The sequence below is a fragment of the Nycticebus coucang genome, chromosome Y (genome assembly GCF_027406575.1).
Source record: "Nycticebus coucang isolate mNycCou1 chromosome Y, mNycCou1.pri, whole genome shotgun sequence".
Lineage (NCBI taxonomy): Eukaryota > Metazoa > Chordata > Mammalia > Primates > Lorisidae > Nycticebus > Nycticebus coucang.
Window position 1 is genome coordinate 13,251,789 of NC_069805.1, and position 6,314 is coordinate 13,258,102.

Here is a 6,314-nt window from a genome sequence, read left to right on the forward strand (position 1 = left end):
TAGTCCTCATTCCTGTCCGTATCTTTCTGGCATTCTCTTTCATTGGGAAAGCTATTTGGACGCTGTGATGCCCCACCTGATGGATCAGTATGACTTCATTACAGCACTAGAAGGAGAGACTGCAATTTTTCCTTGCTGTGAACATTAATAATGTTCGTGGTTCTTTTGACTGGGTGACGATACAGTCCTGTTTTGGCTTGCCCTTCGAGGTGGTCTTGCATAAACAATAATACCACCGTAGTGAAGAGCGGTTCCGTGCAATGCTAAGGCTGCTAGGAATGCGCCAGTAAGCAGAAACTTTTCCTTACCAACTTCAGCTCAATGGTGATCAGGGGCGACTGACTTGGGAAGCAACTCCTGGGTCTATTCAGGAGAGAATTGAGACAGTCATGATGAACAGTGACTGCCTTGTCTTTGACGCCAACACTGCACAGCTTTTTGAAGAAAATGGCAATTTAGACATCACTGTAACTATTGCCCAGTATTGAAGTGGCAATAAGACGTTTTCTGGCCAGTGTTTAGAACTTTATTTTCGCAGAAAATAAGGCACCACTCTGTCTGCCAACCTGAAAGTCTTTTGGTTGGTGGAAGGTAGATACATCAAAGTAAATAAAAGGCTGTAAAATACAGTAAGCAGTTTCGTGTAATATCACTGATATCTTTAAAAATAAGTCAACACTAAACGTCTGAAAATAGATATTTGTACACCCATCGTGGGCATCTTTGTTATTAAAAAATAGAAGAAGAATTGTAAAACATTTCTGAGATTTGTGCTTGTAGTACATTTATCATATTGCTGAAAAGAACTGGGTTTCTTGTTTCCCTGTATGAGTGCTTGTGAGTGTGTGTGTAAATGTGCGTGTGTAAGTAAACCTGTGTGTGTGTGTGGGGGTGTGTGGATTATTTTCTATTGAACTTATAATCCACAGTGAGTGGTTATGGATCACTGATTTTTATTGGCGGGGGTAGACATTGCATAGCGCTTCTGTTATTTTTGTTTTTTTTTTTATTTTTTTTTCCCTGTGTGTTTGCTAATTTTTATTCTAGTTCTTGATTAAGTAAATTTGAGTTTCTTTTCTGTAATTCAGATTTTTTAAGTTAAATCTTAGCTGTTGACATTAATTAAGTTGTGGGCTACAATGTGCTGGTTTTATATATAATTTGAAATACTCCAACAAACTTTCACTGCACTTTTTTAATGACTGTGTTAAGACATTTTTAGTCTGCACTTCATAAATTTGTCCTGTACCCTTTTAATAAGACCTTAGGTGTGGTCCTACCAATTACTCTCCCCCTCCTCTTTACCATTAACCTTGGGCTTTATTGAGTCATAGCTTTCATATGGAAGTATGGCTGCTTATATATTGGTTTCATAGTAGAGCTGAGTACATCAGATACCTTTTCTTCCATCTTTTAAATACTTTACTAAGAAGAATATGTTCCAGTTCCATCCATGTAAACATAATTGAGGTAACGTCTCCATCTTTTTAAAGGCTGCGTAATTTTTCATGGTGTACATCTACCTCAATTTATGAATCTATTTGTGGGTCGATGGGCACTTGGGCTTTTTCCATGACTTTCCAATCATGAATTGGGCTGCAATAAACATACTGATGCAAATATCCTTATTATAAAGTGATTTATGGTCCTCTGGATATATACATAGTAGAGGAATGGGAGGAACCGAAGAGCAGGTCTATTTTTACATCCCTAAGTGATGTCCAAACTTCTTTAGGAAACTAACATATTAGTTTGCATTCCCACAAGCAGTGCAGTTGTTTTCCCTTTTTCTCCACATCCATGCCAGCATCTATAGTTTTTGGATTTAATTATGTGGGCTCCTCTTAGGGGGGTTAGATGATATCTCAAAGTACTTTTGATTTGCATTTCTGTGATGATTAAGGATGATGGGCATTTTTTCATTTGTCTGTAGGCCTGTGCACTTGTCTTCATCAGAGAAGTTTCTATTCATATCTCTTGCCCACATGAGATTAGGTCACTTGTTCTTTTCTTCCTAAAACATTGGAGTTCTCTGTGATTTCTGGTTATCAAATCTTTGTCAGTGACAAAACCTGCAAATATCTTCTCCCATTCTGAAGGCTGACTGCCTACATTACTTCCTGTGTTCTAAAGAGCTTTTCAGAAGCTCTTTAGTTTGATCAGATCCCGGTAATGTATTTTTGGTGTTACTTCAATTCCCTGGTGTGGGTGGGTGGGTAGATGGCTGAATGGGTGTCCTCCTCATAAAGTATTCTCCCAGGCCAAGTTTTTCAACTGTTTCCCATACACTCTCTCCAGAATCTTTATTTTTTCATGTCTTAAGCTTAGATCTTTTATCCAGTGAGACTCATTGTCTTTTTTTTTAATAGTGAAATTTGCGGGTCCAGTTTAAATCTTGTACACGTCGCCAGCCACTTTATCCAGCAACTTTTGTAAAACAGGGAGTCTTTCCCCCACTGAATATTTTTGATATGCTTATCAATGATTAAATGATGATAAGTAACTGAGTTTGTCTTTTGGTTCCTCATTCTATTCCATATTCCAGTCCATTCTATTACTCTGTTTTTTTGTAGTTGTTGTTTTGCCAGTACCATGCTTTTGGGATCACTATAGACTTTTAGTATAGTCTGAAGTCTGGTAGCATGATTCATCCTAATTTGTTTTTATTTTTGAGTAATGCCTTGGCTAATCGAGGTTTCTTCTGATTCCATATAAAATGAAGTATTATTTTTTTCAAGTTTTTTACAGTAGTGCCTTTATGGCGATTGCATTAAATTTGTATGTTACTTTGGGTAGTATGGACATTTTGACAATGTTGATGGTTGCCAGCAATGAGCATGGTGTGTTTTCCCATTTGTTACCAACTTTGGCTATTTGTTTCTCAGAGTTTCATACTTTTCTTTGTAGAGATCTTTCCCATCCTTAGGGAGATTCCCAAATATTTTATCTTCTTTGGCACTACTGTAAAATGAATAGAGTCCTTGACTGATTTTTCAGCCAAATTATTGTTGGTATATATAAAATCTACTGATGTGTGAGCATTGACTTTGTATCCTGAAATGCTGCTCTACTTTTTAATCCCCTCGAAGAGTTTTGTATTTGAGTTCTGGGGTTTCCTAGATATAAAATCATATCATCTGCATAGAGTGTAAGTTTGATCTTCACTAATCCTCTTTGTGTACTCTTTGATCTCATTCTCTTCCCTGATGGCGATGCCTAAGATTTCCATTAAATGTTCAATAGCAGCAGAGACAATGGGCAACCTTGCCTGTTTCCTGATTTGAGTAAAAATATTTTTAATTTTACTTAATTCAATGCGATATTGACCTTGTGTGGGTTCGATATAGATGGCCTCTATCATGTTGAGAAAAGTCCATGCTATACCTATTTTCTAAAGTGCTCTGATCAGGGAAGGATGCTGAATCTTATCAAATGCATATTCTGCATGAAAAGGATAGAATCATATTTCTTTGTTTTGTTTAAGCGGTGTATCATGTTTATAGATTGACAAGTTTGGTTGAACCAAACTTCAGACCCTGAAATCAAACCAATTTTGTCATGGAGTAAAATATTTTTGTGTGTGTGTTGATGCATCTGAAATAGATCTCCTGAAGAGACCAATTTCAATCTCTGAGATCAAAGAAACAATAAAAAATCTCCCAAGAAAAAAAATGCCCTTACCTGGATGGCTACCCACCATAATTCTATCAAACCTTCAAAGAGCTTATTCCCATACTGCAGAAATTATTCCAAGAAATTGAGGAGGAAGAAATCTCCCCCAACATGTTCAATGAAGCAAACACCACCCTGATACCAAAACCAGGTAAGACCAAACTAAGAAGGAGAACTTTACACCAATTTCAATAATGAATATAGATGCACAAAATCTCAAAAAAAAATCCTAGCTGATAGGTTCCAGCTTATCATCCAAAAAGTCATGCATCATGATCAACGAGGTTTCATTCCAGAAATGCATGGCTGGTTTAATATACGTAAATCCATAAATTTTATTTATCATATTAACAGAAGCAAAAACAAAGCCCTTATGATACTCTCAATAGATGCATAAAAAGGCATCTGATTAACTCCAGCATCCTTTTCTAATTAGAACACGGAATAGTTTAGTCATAGGTGGCACATTTCTTAAACTGATTGAAGCTATGCATGACAAACCCACCCCCAAAAATTAATATTTTTACTGAATGCAGTTAAACTGAAAGCTTTTACGCTTAGACAAGGAACCAGACTAGGTTGTCCTCTGTCACCATTACTATTGAACATCTTGCTGGAAATTCTAACCAATACTATAAGACAACAGTAGAAATAAAGGGCATCCAAATGGGAGCAGAGGAGGTCAAACGCTTTCTCTGTGCTAATGATATGATCTCATAAGTAGAGAACACTGAATTCTCAACCACAAGACTCTTGGAAGTCATCCAAAAATAAAGTCCTGTCTTAGGATATTAAAACAAACAAACAAACAAAAAAAAAATCTGTTCACAGGTCAGTTGCCTTTGTATATGCCAGTAACAGCCAAGATGAGAGGCTAATTAAGGACACAACTCTCTTCACCACAACCCCAAAGAAAATCACATACCTAAAAATATACCTCATAAAAGAGGTGAAAGACCTCTATAAATAAAGTTATGAAACCCTAAGAAAGGAAATAAGAGGGGTCTTTGACAAATGGAAGAACATACCATGCTCTTGGCTGGGAAGAATCAAAGTTGTTAAAAATGTCTATACTTCCAAGAGCAATCTACCGATTCAACATCATCCCTATTAAAATACCAACATCCTATTTTCAAGACTTAGAAGAATAAAATTCTTTTACAGTATTCTCTAAGGATTTCTTGAATTTCTGAGGGATCTGTTGTCATCTCAGCTCGATCATTTCTGATTGACAATATCAGGAATTTCACTCTTCTTCTGGTTAGGTCAGCATAAGGTATTTCAATTTTATTAACGTTTGGTAAGAACCAAGTTTTTGATTCATTTATCTTTTGAATAATTCTTTTGTTTTCAATTTCATTGAATTGTGCTCTAATGTTGGTTATTTCTTTTCTTCTGCTGGGTTTGGGGTTGGAATATTTTTCCATTTCCGTTTGCTTGAGATGTCCCATTAAGTTGTTGAATTCCTCTCTTTGCATTCCCTTGAGGGGAATTTATAGCAAAGCTATAAATTTCTCTCTTAGGACTGCTTTTGCAGTAACCCATATCTTCTGATAACTCAGGTCTTCATTGTCATTTTATTACAAAAAGGTAGCAATTCTTTCTTAATCTCATCTATGACCCAGCTATCAAGCAGCATAACGTTAATTAGTTTCCATGTCTTTGTATGCGAATGTAGATACCTGTTATTGGTGAGTTCAACCTTTATTCCGTGAGCATCCCTCAAAATACAAGGAATAATTTCTATACGTCTAAATTTGCTGAGGTTAGACTTTTGACCTAAGATGTGATCAATTTTGTAGGATGTTCCATGAGCTGATGATAAGAACGTGTATTCAGTTTTCTAGGATAAAATTTCCAAAGATGTCTGTGAAATTCAATAGTTTCCTGGTAAGTTTTGAGTCCACAATTCCGCTGCTTAGTTTGTTATTGGAAGACCTGTCCTATACTGACAAAGGGGTGTTAAAAATCTCCAACTATTATGGTGATGGAAGATATTAAATTGCTCATGTCTATTAGGGTGCACTTTATAAATTGAGGAGCATTCTGGTTGGGCACAGAAATGTTCACAATTGACATCTCATCATGTTGACTGTTACCCTTAGCAAATGTGTGAAGTGAACATCCATGTCTTTTGTTACTCTTCTTGGTTTAAAGCACAGTGTGTCTGCAAATAAAATTTCTACCTCTGATTTTTTTCTGATTTCCGTTGGCCTGCATTACAGATGCCCATCCCTATGCCCTGAGTCTATATTTATCCTTGAAGCTAAGGTGAGATTCTTGTATGCAGAAGATATCTGGCCTGAGTTTTTGTATCCAGTCAGGGGCCAGCTGGTGCCCCTTAAGAGGACAGTTTAAGCTCTTCAAATAAATCGAGGGTATTGATAAGCCTGGTAGTATTTTGGGCACCACATTTCTCAGAAGCCCAGTAGACATTTTGAATTTTTTCATCACTGTGGAAATTGGGTTTTGGTCAAGAATTTCAGAGTGAGTTTATTGTGGTAGTCGAGCATTTTGCTGGTCATTATGGAGGATGTGTCTGATGATTTTGTGAAAGGATGGTTTGGTTATGACAAATATCTTCAACATGTGTATGTCATTAAATTAGTTAACTTCCTCATCCCAAGTGAAGCTCCATTTAG